Consider the following 17709-nt stretch of genomic DNA (forward strand, 5'->3'; position numbering starts at 1 on the left):
GAGGGAGCTGGGGTTGTTTAGCCTGGAGAAAAGGAGGCTGAGGGGAGACCTTTTCGCTCTCTACAAGTCTCTACAAGCAGGTTGTAGTGAGGTGGGTGTTGGTCTCTTCTCCCAAGTGACAAGCGATAGGACAAGAGGAAGTGGCCTCAAGTTGCACCAGGGGAGTCTCAGACTGGACATTAGGAAAAACTTCACTCAAAGGGTTATTGGGCACTGGAACAGCTGCCCAGGAAGGTATTTAGAAGACAGGTAGATGAAGTGCTTAGGGATATGATTTAGTAGTGGACAGGTACGGTTGGACTTGATGATCTCAAAGGTCTTTTCCACCTAGTGATTCTATGATTCTCATATACCAAAGCCCCAGACTTTGCAAAATGCACATTGTGCAAATTTTGTTCATGTTAGAAGACATACCAAGGTTGGTTGTGAACTTCAAAATAATTTTAAGCACCTATGTCCATGGGTAGGTTAGGGCTGTCAGGATTGAAACAAGAGCACTTTTCACAAAGCAAAGGTGAGACAGCAAAATTCCAGAGGTCATCCTGGATGAGCTTTCTGACTGCATTTGTGTTTAGTCAAAGGTGAAACCACAATGCACTCCCTGAGGCAGGCAGCAACACCCACCCAACAAAGTCCATCATAAAAACTCCCTAATAGTGACACTTGCTCATGATATTGTCATAACCCCACCACCTGGTATTACTCCACAGCTCTGCTTTTCAGTCACGCTGGCAGAGCAGGGAGATGGAGCATATCTGCCTCAAAAAATAGCTCAGCCAGGGTATTTTTAACTGAGTCATCCCAGGACAGCCAGTAGCAATGACCAAGAGCAAGGAAGAAAGCAAAGAGAAAAACAAGCACAGACCACTGCCTCAGGCAGCTCCCAAGAGGCTCAGATTCTCCTATCATCTGAGCTGACAAGGAGCCTAAGATCCTATTTTGGGTAGTATCTCCCAGAACATTGTAGGGAAGCTGCATTATGAAGTACCGGCTGAATTATCACCCATTCTTTATTTTATTACTGGAGTCGCTTCCAAGCTTGGTGCTGAATGTATACTTGAGCATCCTCTGGGAAATGTGGGAGAAGCAAAAAGAAATTACAAGAATAAAGGATACAGAATCACAGGAAAAAAATAAGCCAGAAAGCACTCCTGTATGTCCTGAGTCCTATCCTCAGACCCCAGCAATGCTTCCTACAAAAGCCGGCCATGTTGTTTGGACAGCTAAATTTGGAAGACTAACAAGGATGGAGATCCCATAGTCTCCTTGGGAAACCTGACTGCCTACAGTCTCGTAGAGAAGCCCAGTCTGCAAACGGCATGCAGGACTTGCAAAGTTATGCAGATGACTCCGGCCAAATTTCCTGGCCATCACGACCCTTGCAGCCCTCACTTAAGAGCTGTTGTCTTGTCATTTGGACCTAGACTGCACCACTGCAGGGAGCTGCTGCAAAACAGGGGCAGAAGTTGACATTTATCTTTACTGAAGTTCATGAAGGGCTGTTTTTCCCCTTGTGAGAGGTATAAAGCAGGCGACAAGCCTCCAGGTTGCTTAGGAAGACAATAGGCTGGGAAGTGCCCATGGAGGGTCTGTTGCCCAACCTTGGACTTCCCTGCAGTGCCTAGACAAGCATCGCTTTTCTTATGAGCAACTGAAGTTATTTACTCTGACACAAGAGAGCCTGATGCAGCTGTGGTACCATCACTGTCACCCAGCTACCAGTGGTGCCTGGAGCTCCACTTCCTGAAGTTTCACACCTCTCACTCAGACACAGGGAGTGAAACACCTCCTTGCTACACACGATTTCCCCTAGGCAGCAGAAGACGCTTCATGAATATTTTTAAGCCAACATCAACTAGAAATCAAGATGAAGAGCATGACCCACCCTCCAATGAGTCTGAAGAAACTTATGCTCTGTCAGTGTAAAGTCAGTTTGTGCATCCCAAGAGGGACAGAGGAATCCTCCGGGGACGATCCCACACTCGGTGGCCACACAATTGTGGCCACACAATTTTATGGTAGTTCTTCTTCCCCTTTTACCATGTGTCCTGTGTCTGCTTCATGTAGTACTCCTGCCCTACAAGCTCTGACAGAAAGGAAGATGCTGTGCTGAGGACATAAATAGCTTCAGTCAACAAGTCCTTTAAAAAACACAGTAGTGGGTCAGGGGAGTGTGAAAGGCTGGCAAAACCCAAAGTAAGTCCAAAACTCAACTCAGTTTCATTAGGCTTATTAGAGCTCCCAGGAGGGGTAGGAGGCAGTATGACTGTAACATGATGGGGCCACCCAAGCCTCTTGGAGGGCAAGCCCCTCCTTCCTCTGGTTCACCTCCAGCTTTCCAAGATAACCTGTGTACTCCAGCAGAAAGATAAACCCAACCTGCCTGCATTCTCCAGAGACAATACTCTCTTTCACTCTGCTAGTTACCTGGGCAGCAAAGAAAATATTATGGCTTATCAACTTCCTTGTGAGTACTAATGTGCTTTTGAATTCAATGAGAGGGCAAATTCCACCTTAGAGAGCTTTTCCACCCTGGCAAGATCCTGCTCTGTTACGAAAGTAAAGCAAATACAACAATCCCGGTTCAAAGAACAATAAAAAATTGGAAACCTCCCCTGCCACCTCCCCTTGCAAAAACTCATTATAAAAAAGAAGTGGTGAAATGCACAAACTTTAAGAGATGTTGCCACATTCTTTGTCAGAAAGGCAGCCTTGAAAAACTCATCATCTGACGCTCTGCCACTTAGCAGTTTCTCCTGAAACCAGAACACTGTGCTTTCACTCTCCTGTTTCACAGGCAGAAGCTTCCTGCTAGTCAAGGCAAGCTGGCTTCTGAGTTTCAGGAACAAAAGTTTATCTCCCCATTGAAAAGATGCAGCTGGGTGTTAGTAGCCTTCCATGTTGTTTGGGAAGACAGGGATGCTCGGTCCCACTGCTCTTCATCATGAGGTGTAAGCACACCTGCAGACATCTGGCAGATGCGGTACCTCTGCTAAAGGCTACCGTACAGAGGGCTTTCCTTGCAGCAAAGCTGAGCATCATTAGTTTGGGGGATCTGACCACCTTCAGAGAATCCCAAGACCTTGGTTAGTTGCCCACAGAAGCCCAAGTGGGGTCCTTTGGGCTAGCGAGCATTCTTACCGAACTACTTCTACCTAGCTGAGGAGTTGTGGCTGCCACCAGGACACAGATAGATAAGGAAACCTGAAGTGTCCAGCAGGACAGCGTGGTAGTGGAAATATGCCAACTGCAGTTGTTTCTCTTGAGTTCTGCGAAGGTTTGGAGGCTACAAACTTTGCTTGAATATCTGAAGATACAGCTCTTACCTCTAATGTGATCTAATGTAACCACATTCCCCATGACTGAAGGTTTGTGGTCTAACTAGCCCACAGGCTAGAATGCTTGCAGGATGTGATGAGATTCCGGCCAGCGAGACCAAGGCTGGCCTTAGAAACTCATCTCCAAATTTACCCAGGAAAAATGAGTCTGATCAACCAGGTGAAAGTGGAAACTGCTACAGAGCTAGGGTGCTAACCAGGCTCTGACTGTCTGAGCAGGAAAGCACAAGCACAGAAGCAAAGACGCAGGCAAGAGAACCTCACCATGGTGGTCTCCAGTTCAGCCTCATAGTGAACCTGTCCATAGCTCTAAATTGAGGGAGAATGTAGAGCCTTCAAAATCCGCAAGGATGAAGGCCTCCACCTGCATGGTTCCAGGGCTGCACTGCCCTCCTGGGGATGCAGTTTTCTCTTAACACCTGACCTACTTCCCTCCAGATGCAGCTTGCATCCTTTTCTCCTTGTTATACTATCTGTCACTGCCAAGAATCTGGCTCTGTGACTGCCCTTCCAAGAGCTGCATCCCACTGTTAGTAACTCTTTACAGCAGCAAAAGACACAGGTACCTACTACCATGGACTAGAAAAACACTGGCTGTGGGTTTCCCAGGGATGAGCCAGGAGCAAAGGGAGACAGTTCTTGTCCTTCTGGAAGAAACAACAGCAGGACTTTGTTTTTTGAAAGATGGAGGGCAGCATCAGAGGTCTTTGAAGCCCATAGCTGCAGAGGTCTTCCACCTCCCTTGAAGCATGCGAGAAACATTTAGGAGCCCACAGAGAAGAGAATTGTGGGGAACTCTCCCACACCTATACAGCACTTGCGGAATTGTTTTGTGATTCCAGTTGAGGCTTTTCTCTTTGAGTGGCTGATTAAATTAGAATTGGCATCTCTCTGTTCTTCAGAAAACTCCTAACACACTTTTGAACTTCCTAGCAGCAGGCCCCATTTATCTGATGCATGAAAAGCCAGCAAGGGAGTGTGGCAAATGCAGGTATTACAGACACACCAGCCAATGCTACTTTCTGCAGCATCACAAGTTTTAAAATTGATTCACTGTTTAGAGCAGACATAGCACGTTCAGTTTTTATATATTAGTCTATCTTTGACTAATGCGAACTAAGTGGGAGGACTACTCATGCCTTCCCTGCCAGGGAAATTAGACTCTGTGTCTGTTCATTCACCCGCCGGACTTCAGAAATGCACAATCTCTGGAAAACCATTGGAATCAATCTGAAGTAAATCCATCAGTGCAGGTGCAGAAGTAGCATTTGGTTCAAACTGGGAGCATGCTTTTGAAACAAATCTCCTGTTGCCACCATTTACTGCACTCCAGTTTGCATTCCAAAGCCATCCTGGAGCACGTAGACAGGATTCCCTCCAGATGAAACTAAAATCATTCCAGGATCAGAACCCAGGGCACTCCATCTGCTAATGGGACCAGCTACATCAAATTAAAACTTCCAAAACACCTGTGAATATGAAGTCCGAGTACCACCCATTTCACTCCACAGGTCTACTCCTCTTGCACTACGGATGTGGCTACAGTTAACAGAGAGATGAGTTCAATCGCTGAACAGACAGGTTTCCACAGACATTCCTCTCTGACCTTCAGCCTTGCCTGTCTTCAGACAGCCTATTTTATTTACCTCCTCTCCTTCAAGTATCTCTCTCTCATACCGGTTTTGGGTGTTCCTCCATCTCTGATCATTTCTTTTAGCATCATTGCTGTCCTCTGTTACCAGTCCGCCTCTTCACACCTCCCTATCTGTCACAAAGATCAGCCTCTCCTCCCATGTAGTAGTTTATTTTCTACATACTTCATTCCTGCCAGCATCTTTGCCAAGCTCCTCCAGTATGAGTTTTGATCATCTTCCAGCTCTGCCCCTCGGCATCACCCATCTCACCAACCCTTCCACCTGAGGACCACTTCCAGCAGAACCTCCATGTCCCAACTGAGCACCCCACTATGGGCTCCCTCTACCACCACTACTTTCCATGCCAGCCTCTTTCCTCAGCACAGCTGACATCCATGTTGACAAGCTGATCTTTACTCTGCCTTTGAATCAGCCGTGGGCATCTATGCCTCAGGAACTTCTTCAGGCAAAAAGCTTATCTGTCTGTTTAGACAGCCCTAATGGATTTTCCACCTGCCAATTCATCTAATGGCTTTTCTTGAACCACATCACCAACACCCTATGTCAATGAGTTCCACTGTTTATCTACATCCTGTAGTCTCTGGGCAGTGATAAACAGAAGAACATCACATCCTGTCTGAATTCTTCATCCCATCATTCTACCATATGTCGAAGGCCACCTATCATATCCCTTTTCAGGCACACCTTTTCCAAGATGAAATTTTCTGCCTCCTCTTCTGCACTACCAGGTCCTCCATGAGCAGAAAGCCAGCACTGCATGAAGAATTCAAGACACAGCTGCACTGTAAATGTATCCAGACAGTATTTGATCTTTTCACAGCATCAGTGGAAAGGAAAAAAAAAAAAAACTAAAAGGAAAGGAAAAAAATGAAAGGTAGTACAGCCCTTGAAGTCTGGCTGTGAATTAAAGTGGCATTTGGACATGTGACATAATGCTGGCTAAGCAGCCTGGAGACAAGATTTCCCTGCTTTAGGCAGCAAAAATAAAGACTATGTGTGTGAAGAAGAGTGAGAAGAAAAGCACTGAATGGGACACACTGGGACACACTGCACCTGACTGAATATGCAGTTTTCTGTGGATATTTTATATGCATTCATGAAATTTCATCTGCATCTAGGGCTTTTCAGTACCAGCAAAAGTCTTCAGGCTCCAGGAAACTTCTGCAGATTGCTCTGAGCCAGCGGAGTCAACATCATTCTCCCAGCTCTTGCTCAGCCAGAGATGACAGCACAGCAAGTGGCAACAGTCCCACAGACGGGTCCTCCAGCAGGCTTAAGGACAGCATGTGAGCACTACTGCTGCCCTACGTGACACCTTAGGTGCCCCACAATGCCAGCGAACCCTAGGGACAGGGAGGTCTCAAAATAAAGAAACTCAATGAAAGAATTCAAAACAAAGGTCTGAATTTCCTGGGGAAGACATACCTTTCTGTATGAATTCAACACACTCGCAGATTTCCAGACTTATAGACTAGGACACCATGCCATCATCTGCGTGTACTACTGGTGGACAGTGGTACCATTTGCAGCAGAACCCCACAGCAGCAAAAGATGTGTGAAACCCTTCTAGTGCCACATATGATGTCTGTGCCATTAATCTGCCAAACCGCTACAACTGAGGTTCACTGCAACACAGGTAGAAATAAGAGTATAAACACTGCTATATTTTTTGTGGGTATAAGGCACAAGCTGTCATGAAGCCACAGAAAAGTTCATGTAGCAAGTCATACTGTCAGGGAAGAAAGAATGGGTAAGACACTGGAAAGTTCTTCTGAAATACATACAAAACTGTACACTAGTTAATGACTGGTTTCACTGGTTTCTCAAAATTGAAAGAAAGAGACAGTAATTGTCACTTCAGTTTGCTCTTTATACATCAAACAGATCTATTCTCAATTAAGCTTATGAAGTCCTGTTCCACTAACAGCCCACAAAGGGCTGGGCACCAAAACCAAGGAGATTCCCCGATATAAAAGCAAGATGAGCCTTATTAAAATGTTTTTTGAAACCTCAAGGATGAAGACAATATACTTAAGGACAAATGTCAATATTTTGCCTCCATCCAGTAGATGGATCCATAAAGCAGACACGTGTGCTGCAGCAGAAAGTTAGGGATCCTCATCGCTCATCCAAGTTCATTATTCAACATGAGTGTTGGAAAAGAAGTATAGGAGATACAGACCTAGGCAGAATTTCCAAGTGGACTTGAGCTATGGGTTTCCTAGGTTTAACTTCTTAGTACTTTGGTTCCTAATACCACTATGAGGCTTTCATTTCTACTATCATCACAGATTAACAGTTAAATTTAGCCTGGAAGGGGCCTCTGAGGGTTGGTAGTGTGAACTCCTGGTCAAAGCAGGGTCAGCCCCTAAGTCAGACCAGGTTTCTCAAGGCCTTGCCCACACGAATTCTGAAAACCTCCAAAGCAGAGGTACAACAGACGAGCAAACCGTCCTGCTAAGTCCCTGTCTGGCTAATAACTGTGACCTCAGTCAGTCAATGCACACCAGCTGCAGAGGCAAATACCAGTCCTACACAGTGCTCTGTCTCTATGAGGACGTCACCTATCCTTCCCTCTCCAGATCTCCAGCCACCACAGTGTTTATCACCACTGACAGTCAGTGTCTAAAGCAGCTCAGAGAACTCCAGCCTTCAAATTGTCATCTCTCCAACAAACATAAAACAAAACTCAGATAATAAAGTTAGCTGTTGTGTTGGGAAATAAGAATACCACCTTGGGGCCCTAAAGACAAAGCCCAGCAGAAGATACTGAGAGCCTGCAGAGAGGCATGAATGCTCTCCGTCAAGGAGAGATGGGATACTTCAGGGGTGACAAGGTAGGGAAAGAAATCTCTGCAGGATGCCAGGTAGCTGTTGCTGTTAGGCTAATGGCAGGCTGAGAGATGTCACCTTCTTCCAGAGAGCACCACTGTCTGCACAGCATCACATTATTTAGAAGAATATCCTGTTCAAATGTCTAGCAATATATCATCTTCGGAAGCTCTTCTCAGGATTCCTCCTCTTTGCTGCTAAAAACACAACTGCCTTAGTTTTTTGCCAAATAATAACTCCTGCTTCCACCCACTAACTCGGGTTCTAGTTTCTCAGTCAGATTGAAGAATACTTTATCAGTAAGACACAAGAGGCTTCTGATCTTTTCAGCTCCACAGGAATCCACCATAACACAACCTGGACACCAAGAAAGACAAAAGTGTCAACTTCCCACTTGAGCTTTTACTCATAAAGTCTTAGGTGGTGGTTGGGTTTTTCTGCTCTATGACTTGGTTTGCCTGGCAAAGTGCATCACACCCAAGGCTATTGCACAGGGTTTAATGTATGGCAGGGGGGGCAAAAGCCTCAAATAGGTGCAAAGGGCCATAAAGTCAAGTCCTTAAATCACTATTAAGCCTTTAAATGAGTGTCATTATTTTTAAAATTGTGAGACACCAAACTCCTATTGATTTCTATGGAAGCTGTTGGATGCCAGGCTATCATTAGCAAAATCAATCTTTACAATTAAGACTTCAGGCATCAGTTACTGACATCAAGACCTTTGTAAATTCAAAGAGAAGCATGAGTCATAGGCAGGAGTGGTCAGAAGAGGAACTCTGATCCTCCCTGATTGCAAGGAAAAGAGCCTGTATCTGTAGGAGGACATGAATATCATGAGAGCAGGAACTTGGAGCAATGCTATTCTGATTTTATTTTTGTTCTTCTGTGTGTGTATTTTGGTATTCAAATTAAATTAGAGAAAATGGCAGGGAAAAATTATGTGAGCCAATTACATTTAAGTAGATGTTAGCAAGACAATCTTTGACTTCTTCTATTTGTCTGTTGCAATTAAAGAGTTGTCTGCCTTCTCTGTGCCTATTAGCCTGCAATTTTATTCCAGCACAGGCTTCTTTTAGGGGCCCGATAAAGTGAAAGAAACCAGAGGATGACAAGGAAGATTGGTCCTCTCTGGTAGTGTTCCCATTACTAGACAGTGTTCCCAGTAACATCAATGTGAGGATCCTTAGACAGGAGCACAGCTACTGTGACAGTGGTTCAGGCAAAATGGTAGCTACACTTTTCTAAGGTTTCATGCTTTCTAATTTTCAAGATTTGTATATTCTTGCTCAGAACAAACACTGTGAAACACTGTTTTAAATAACCATTTTTTAAAAACCTCACATGTGACCATGTGGAAGCTGGCTGAGAACTGAATGGCACTGGCAGAGCTGAACTTCCAACAGCCTCGAAAGCAAAACTCCACAGATACCTGATGCAAGAAGAACTACTGTGCTACAGAGGCTGAGGTTTTGAAGTTTTCATCAATTTCAGTAATGAAAAACCCATCACTGCATTCAAGGCAGACTGCCAATGTGACAATGATACTGGGTGGCATTCAGAGGCAGCACAACTTCAGGGGTCCTTTTGGCAGATAGGCAAATGTGCTACGTGTACACTTAGTGTTCTGGCTAAATGAGACCCAGGTGAGGATGAAATAGGACAGAGAGCTTTGGAAGATATTTGCCACTCCCAGTTCTGAGTTTTCACATGATCTCATTCACCCGCTGCATCAGTCCATAGCCCAGGCTAGGTGCAGGGCAATGTCTGAGAAAAAGGCACTGATCTGCTGAACACTACCCACGCACCTTGCCTGTGGTTCCCAGAAAACCTGGGGTGGGATCCAGAGCTTTCTAACTCTCTTAAGGAGGCTTTCAGAAGCACCCTGCAAGAAGAGTTTAAATAATGGTATCTCTAGAGTGAGGATTGCTTAATTTCCACCCTCAGGAGTAGGCCCAGTTCTTGCCTTGGCTCCTGCCTGCACCTGTTTTTCTGACTGTCCTGCTCTAGGTGCAAGCTGGAGCCACGAGGCTTTACTTTATTTGTATTTGCTTTACTCTTGTAACATTGACCTGGAGACCTTTTCCCAGACACCTTCCCCTGGAAGAAGCTCACCACCAGCATTGCCTCCCCTCCTGTTTAAGCGCAGCTCCAAGAACTGCAGGAGAAAAACAAGACAGGTTGGCTTCTCCTGCTTTCCTGGAAGCTATCTAATCAGTTTCCAAGGACTTTGTCTCAACCTCAGTGATAACAATATCACAAATGCTGGGAGTTTCTGCTGCTTTTATCTTTGTTATCATTTTCTTCATTGACTTTGTCCCACAGAGGGAGACAGGCAGTGCAGAGTAATCAGTGCAGAAGAACTTTCCGCAGGTAGGAATGTCCATGTTTCGTGACACAGAGATAAAAGAGCACGGAGACTCACCAGACTGGAAGGAAACCTTTGCAAAAGCTAGAGGCCAGAAGGATGCTCAGAAGACAGAGAGAGAGAAAGAGTAAATTTGGGGCACTGCTCTTGAAAATGTGAAACCATGTGAAATAGAGCAAAGAGCCAGGTCAACAGGGGAAGAGAGAACAGGGCTTGTAACTGCACACTACCATTGGTCCTGCCACGGGCAGTAGCATGTCTCCAAGCTTTAGAAAGGGCTCTGCTTGGCTGAAGGTCAGAACGTCCTATTTGTGAATTTGAAAATGTTTTGGAAATAGTAAGCATCAGCATTACCCTAATAGAGCCCTGCAGGGTGTATTTTCAAAACGGAAAATTGCTGGGAAGCCTGTAATACCACAGAGGGGAAATCCCTGGAAACACTAGGCCAGTCTGGCTTTTACTTGCAAGCCAGTACAACCCTGTGAGTGTTAAACTCTTCAGCCCATACAGGCTCCTGGATGATCTAAAGGTCTTTCCTGTTCCTCCTGCAGAGAGGCAGAAGGCATGTCAGTGTAATTGCTGTGTGCTGCAGGCTGCTTGCCTCAGTCAACTCTCTGCAGCCAGAGCAGCTTAACGTACACTTAAGGGAAGCCAGGCAATGACTACATGTAAAACACCTCATCGTACTATCACTCTAGTGTCTTTTTGCCATGGCAGCAAGATATCAGACCGTCTGCAGTCCTGTTGAGCATCAAGATGAGGCCAGCCCTGGCTGTTTCAGAGAGCAGCTTCTGTCCAGCCTCACCAGGGATGGGTTCATTGGTCCCTTTGGGTCTGAGCAGGAGGTTTACCAGCAAGTTCCTCAGCAGCCACCCCGACATCAGCCCACAGGCCAGCTGTAATATTGGCTACTATTTTATTGTCACAAAAGACCGCTATTTATTTCCCGCAGGTGGGAATACTCAGATAAGGTGATGGGGTACTTTTTTGCTGAAGCAAACATTCAAGCAAACTTTCTTAGAGAAGGTTTATTTTGTTTTTCCTAGGTCTATGGCAGATCTATGAAGATGACAGGATTTGACTTGTTGCTATGGCCTAGTGGTTTGAATTAATTTCAAATACCTTTCATGATGGAGCTATAGCTGTCTCAAATAATGCTAATTCACCAAACAACATCACCATCAGATGAAAACACTCGTCTTTGCATTGTCTCCGAGAAGCAACCAGCTCCCCCTTATCCCACCTCCGAAACCTTTGCTCTAGAGTTTCCTGAAATGTTCCCACCTGCATGAACTCCATCAGCCACTCCCTATCTCTAATCAAGCCAGGAGAGATCTGAGTTCTCCAAAGAGGGCATAGCCAGTGGGAGAACAAAGGGAACAGCAGGGCTACACAGGCTGCTCCTTTGTTAACCCACCGGGAAGCCTGCACTGGGAAGCTTAAAAGGCAACCAACACCCAACCTCCCTGCAAGAGTTCTCCAAATTCTCTGCAGAAATCACATCCCTTGAGCACGGGAGGCCAGAAGAGGTTAAGCCTATCCAAGCAAACTTCCTTTGCAGCAAATACTGTGCCTTCTTAAGAGGTGTAAGCGAACAGGGAGATCAGTAACAGCTAGGATGCTGCAGGGCTGTTTTTCCACACTCCAGAGCAAGGCAAGGAGGGCACCACTCCCTGCAGGGCGAACAATGGATGTTCCGCAAGACACTGCACAGAGCTGGCCTCCCCAGGCCACCAGGGACTTGTTTGCAAAGCGTTGTCATCATTACATATCCCTTTGCACAGCCTGCCTTTGCCCCTGCCAGAGCTGCAGCGTCAAAGCCAGACCCATGGGCGAAAGCCGTACCCCAAAGCGGCGCTGCCTGAAAGTGAGACCCCTGCAAGGGCAACCGGCACCAGAAAACCCCGCTGCCCGTGAGCGCGGCCCAGACAGATGTCGTTTTACACGGCTGTCATCGTGCTTTGTGCAAGATGGGACCTGCCCTGACAAGAAGCCCCCCAAACGCCCACAAGCCCAGCAGAAAGTGGCCAAACGTGACACACAGGGCCACAGATGCAGCTTTCCTTCCTCTGTACCATAAGCAAAGTTACACAAATGCCCACACCGTACCACCCGTTGCAGGAGGGGTTGGCAGGGAGAGGACTACCTTCCCCGAGCAGGTGGGATGATGCTGGCTCCCACCTGCTCCAAGTCGGGGAGGAGAGATGATGCTCCGCCACCGCATCCCCCGCCCCGGGCCGGCTCCCACGCTTCTCCCCGAGGTTCCCCCCTGCAGTCACCTGCAAGGAGCAGCCCTGGGCAGGGCGAGAACGCCGCCCCGGGCAGGCGCGACCACGCCGGGGGATGCTCGAGCGGCACCGAGCAGCCTCCGCATCCCGCGGTGCCTCCGCACAAAGCGGGGTGGGGCCGGCGGGAGCTGCGGCTGCACGGGTACGGCAGGACTCCCCCCTCCCCGCTGTACTGGGCTGCAGCAGGTGCCCCTGACCACCACACACCCCGATCCCCATCCCCGTACCTCTGCGGGAGCCGCGCACCGGAGCCGCGCCGAGCCGCGCCGGAGCCGCCCGCCCGCGGTCCCCGCCCCGGGGAGGTGCCGGCGGCGATCGGGGCTGCCACCGCCCCCGCTGCCGCAGCAGAGCCCGCACGGCTCCGGAGAGGCACCGCGGGCAGGGGCGGCGGGGGGCGTGGAGGGCGGAGAGGAGTGGGTGTTGGTGTCTTCTCCTAAGGGAGAGGCGGTAGAGTGAGAGGGGACGGCCTCGAGCTGCGTCAGGGGAAGATTAGATTGAACATTGGGAAAAAAATCTTCACCGAAAGAGTTATCGAGCACTGGAACAGCTGACTGCCCAGGGAGGTGGTGGAGTCGCCATCCCTGGAGGTGTTAAAAAGGCAGGTAGATGAGGTGGTTGGGGAAATGGTTGGGGGTGCTGGTCCAGTGACCTTTTCAGTGAAGAGTTTTTTCCTGTTGATTAATCTGAATCTCCCCTGGCACAACTTGAGGCCATTCCATCTTGTCCTATCACCTGTTACTTGGGAGAAGAGACCAACAGCCAGCTCACTACAACCTCCTTTCAGGTAGTTGTAGACATTGATTAGGTCTACCCTCAGCTTCCTCTTCTCTAGGCTAAACAACTCCACATTCCTCAGGCACTCGTCGTAAGACTTATTCTCCAGCCCTGTCACCAGTTTTGTTGCTCTTCTCTGGACACACTCCAGGACCTCAAAGTCTTTCTTGTAAAGAGGGGCCCAAAACTGAACACAGTATTTGAGATGCAGCCTCACCAATACTGAGTACACAGGCACAATCACTTCCCTGGTCTTGCTGGCCACAGTGTTTCTGATACAGGCCAAGATCCTATCAGCATCTTGCCCACCTGGACACAAATGGCCAGCCACCTGGGCACCTTATTTAGTAGCCTTTGGATGGCTCAGCAGTCCCTGGCAGATGAAGAGACACTGGCCCACATGGACCCAAATCTGCAGGGCCTTCACAGATGGCAAATGGCTCTAGAAAGCTTCTCATGCCAGCAAAGCTTAGACTTAGATGTTTAGCTTAGCTGGAACCTAATAGACATCCCTACCCAAGTGGATGCAATACTGGACCTGATGGTGACCAATGTAAGTGAGCTCATCAGTGACGTCAAGATCAGAGGCAGCCTTAAATCACACATTGGTGGAGTTCACAGTCCTGAGGGATATGGGATAGGTGAGGAATGTGGTCAGGACCCTAAATTTCAGGAAAGCAAACTTTCAGTTCTTTGAAGATTTAATCAGTAGGACCCCGCTGGGAAATTGTCCTCAGGAACACAGTAGCAGAGCAGAGATAGGAAATCTTTAATGATGCTTTCCGTAGGCCACAATAGTTCTCAGTCACCAGAAATCAGGCAGGGAAGAGAAGAGACCAATGTAGCTGAGTCAAGACCTCATGGTCAAACTAAAGAGCAAGACAGGACTGCAGAGGCCATGAAAGCAGGGATAGGAATCCTGGGAAGAGTATAGGGACGCTGACCAGTTGTACAGGGATAGGGTCAGGAAGACCAAGGCGCAGCTGAGGCTTCACTTGGCAAGGGATGCAAAGAATAACAAGGGCTTCTAGAGATATGTCAGCTAGAGAAGGAAAGCATACCCTCGTGATAAACAAGAATGGAGACCTCGTATCAACAGGCAAGAAAAAGGCTGAGGTAGTCAACAACTTTTTTGCCTCACTGCCTCACTTTTTTTGCCTTCACTGGCAACCACTCTCCTTATCCTTCCCGAGCCAATGGACAACAAGATGGGGACCAGGGGGTTAAAGTCCTTCCCACTGTAAGGGAAAATCAGGTTCGTGAGCACTGAAGGAACCTAAACATATGTTAAGTCTATGGGACCCGATGAGATGCATCCCAGAGTACTGATGAAATTACCCAATGCAGTTGTGAAGCCATTCCCCATGACGTTTGAAAAGTCATGGAAGTCAGGAGAAATCCCTGGTAACTGGAAGAAGGGCAACATTATGCCCATCTTTAAAAAACATAGAAAAAATGATCTTGGGAACTACGGACCTGTCAGCCTCACCTCTGTGCCTGGGAAAACCATAGAACAGGTCCTCCTAAAAGCTATGCTAAAGCCCGTGGAGGACAGGGAAGTGATTAGAGACGGTCAGCATGGCTTCAGCACCAGGGGCAAGTTCTGCCTGACCAACCTAGTGGCTTTCTATGATGGAGGGATCCCATCAGTGGACAAGGGAAAAGCAATAGATGTAATCTATCTGGACTTCTGTAAAGCATTTGACACAGTCTCCCACAACATCCTTCCCTCTACATTGGAGGGATATGGATTTGATGGGTGGACTATTTGATGGATAAGGAAATGATTGGATAGTTACATCCAGAGGGCTCAATGGCTCAATGTCCAAATGGAGATTGATGACAAGCAATGTCTCTCAGGTGTATGTACTGGGACCGGTACTATTTAATATTTTCATCAACAATATAGAGAGCTCGATCGAGTGCACCCTCGCTAAGTTTGCAGATGACGCCAAGCTGAGTGGTGCAGTTGAGACACCAGAAGTCTGAGGTATCATCCAGAGGGATTTGGACAAGCTGGAGAAGTGGGCCTGAGTGAACCTCATGAGGCTGAACAAGGCCAAGTGCAAAGTCCTACATCTGGGTTGGGGCAATCCTCAGTTTCAATACAGGTGGAGGGATAGTGTGACTGAGAGCAGCCCTGTGGAGAAGTACTTGGGGGTACTGATGGACAAAATGCAGGACATGAGCTGGCAACGTGTGCTTGCAGCCCAAAAGGCCAACTATATCCTGAATGCCATCAAAAGAAGCATGGCCAGTAGGTCAAGGGAGGTCATTCTGCCACTCTACTTAGCTCTAGTGGGACCTCACTTGGAGTACTGTGTCCAGCTCTGGGGCCCTCACCACAGGAAGAATGTGGAGCTGTTGGAGCAGGTCCAGAGGAGGGCCCCAAAGATGATCCAAGGGCTGGAGCCTCCTACAAGGACAGTCTAAGAGTTGGGGTTGTCCAGCCTGGAGAAGAGAAGGCTGCAGCCTTCCAGTACTTAAAGAAGGCCTGCAGGAAAGATGGGGAGGGCCTGTTTTAGCAAGGCCTTTTGTAACAGGACAAGGACTCATGGTTTTAAACTAAGGGAGGGTAGATTTAGACTGGATATAAGGAAGGAATTTTTTGCAATGAGGGTGGTGAAACACTGGAACAGGTTATCCATGGAGGTAGTGGAGGCCCCATCCCTGGATGGTTGGATGGGGCTCTGAACAGCCTGATCTAGTTAAAGATGTCCCTGCTGCCTAAGGAGTGTTGTACTAGATGGCCTGTAAAGGTCCCTTCCAACCCAAAACATTCTATGATTCTATAGCTTGGTAGCACCACAAGCCCACCTGGTACCCTGGATGAACGCTTCCTTTCACACACACTGTGCTCCAGCCCTGATTGAGCTGTGCAAGATTGAGTGTAGGACTAATGACAGAACAAAGATGCTTTGTTAGAGGTTATTGGTGGGAAACATTTCTCCTGCCTACAGCCCTGTCCACTGTAAGCATCTAGCTATGCTAGCTGTGCCCAAATGCTGTTCCTCACAGCTGTTTTAGGTGCTGACAAAGTGAATGGTTTTGCTATCCATTCCCCTTTGCAGTCTAAGACTGGGCGGCTGGGAGTGGTGTCTGTACTGGGGTGTCCTTGATGACCTGAAGGAACTCTGCTCTCTGTCTTCTTCCCTTGGACTTCTCAACTGTACATCCAACAGCAAGGGCCTGGCTAGGCAACTGCTGCTGGCAGCCTGTGCCCATGGAGACGACTTGTGGGAAAAAGGACTCACATACAGCACTTGTTCTGCTGTGTAAAGGTCCTCCAGCAGTCTCAAAGAAAACACTGTTGTTAGTGCTTTGTGTTGAGGTCCATCAGCAGAAGCTGGAGCAACATGCCCTGTAACTCTCTGCCATCCCATATCCTTAACTGCCAGAAATACAGCCAGAGGCAGGCTGATGTAACCCTTGGACATCTCTTCTCAGCCTGCGCGAATTAATGAAAAATGGAAAGCTACCATCACAGACAGTAGAATTCATTATGGAAGGCAGCCTGACAACAATGTAGTCAACTACTGCTGGCCCACTGCTAGCCACATGCAGCACATCAGCCTGTGGCAAGACGCTGGGAAGAGCAGAGCCAGCACCTGTTTTGGCTGCTCTGGGTTTCGGGAGCTACATCGATTCAGCTGCATTCATGGTGTCTGTGCAGCTACAGCATAAAGCACTTCTCACCTAGCAGGGGAAAGCTTCCAGGGAGCAGGGTCCTGCCTTGCAGGGAGCATCTGTGGAAGTGGATGAGATGAGGTAGAAGGAAAATAGCTTTCTGTTTTGTGATATACCTTGCAACCCTAGGAAAGGCATGACTGGTTTGCAGATACAATATCCTCCAGCAGATTTAGCTCAAGGCCATGTAATACCAGCACACAGCCCAGTGATCTATCTAGACTTCTGTAAAGCCTTTGACACGGTCCCCCACAACATCCTTCTCTCTAAGTTGGAGAGATGTGGATTTGATGGGTGGATGGAACTAGATGATCTTTAAGGTCCCTTCCAACCCTAACTATTTTATGATTCTATATCTGCACCAAAAAGGAGGTGTTGCAGCAAGAGCTGTTCCCTGCTTCATCACAGCGTGCTGAGGACAAGGGCCTGACATGGCCATGATAGGTCTGGATGAAGCCATACAGATGAAGCCATATGGAGGAAGTCGCTAATTAGTTATACCCAATTAGCCTGATATTTAACAAGAATTTCCCTTGTTCCCACCTCTCCTGCTGTAGCTATTTCCAGCCCTGCAAAGTTCAAGATCACTGACTGTGCCACATGTATGGGGGTAGGCAGGGTGGAAGCTGATTCCTGGCAATATCCACCAGCTTCAACGATGGATTTAAAACACCATGGCGATGGCAGTTTCAAAACTGAAAGTGTTTTCAGCGTCTGTGGCATCAGCAGTTCCCTTCAATATGCAAGAGATTTTATCATGCTGAAAATTG

At 47.6% G+C, this 17709-nt stretch overlaps 1 protein-coding gene across 2 annotated transcripts in view; it reads right to left on the bottom strand.

Annotated features, from left to right (window-relative positions):
* Nucleotides 1–12846, bottom strand: part of CORO2A (coronin 2A) — a 60210-nt gene extending 47364 nt beyond the window's left edge. The window contains exon 1 of one of the 2 annotated variants that reach the window (XM_054055009.1): nucleotides 12706–12822. The gene's annotated coding sequence lies outside the window, so the exon portion shown is untranslated. Of the gene's footprint in view, nucleotides 1–12705 lie in introns of both variants that reach the window. The other variant, XM_054055010.1, reaches the window with a different exon arrangement.
* Nucleotides 12847–17709: the final 4863 nt, after the last annotated feature.

This window comes from Cuculus canorus, chromosome Z, assembly GCF_017976375.1.
Source record: "Cuculus canorus isolate bCucCan1 chromosome Z, bCucCan1.pri, whole genome shotgun sequence".
NCBI classification, from domain to species: Eukaryota; Metazoa; Chordata; class Aves; order Cuculiformes; family Cuculidae; genus Cuculus; species Cuculus canorus.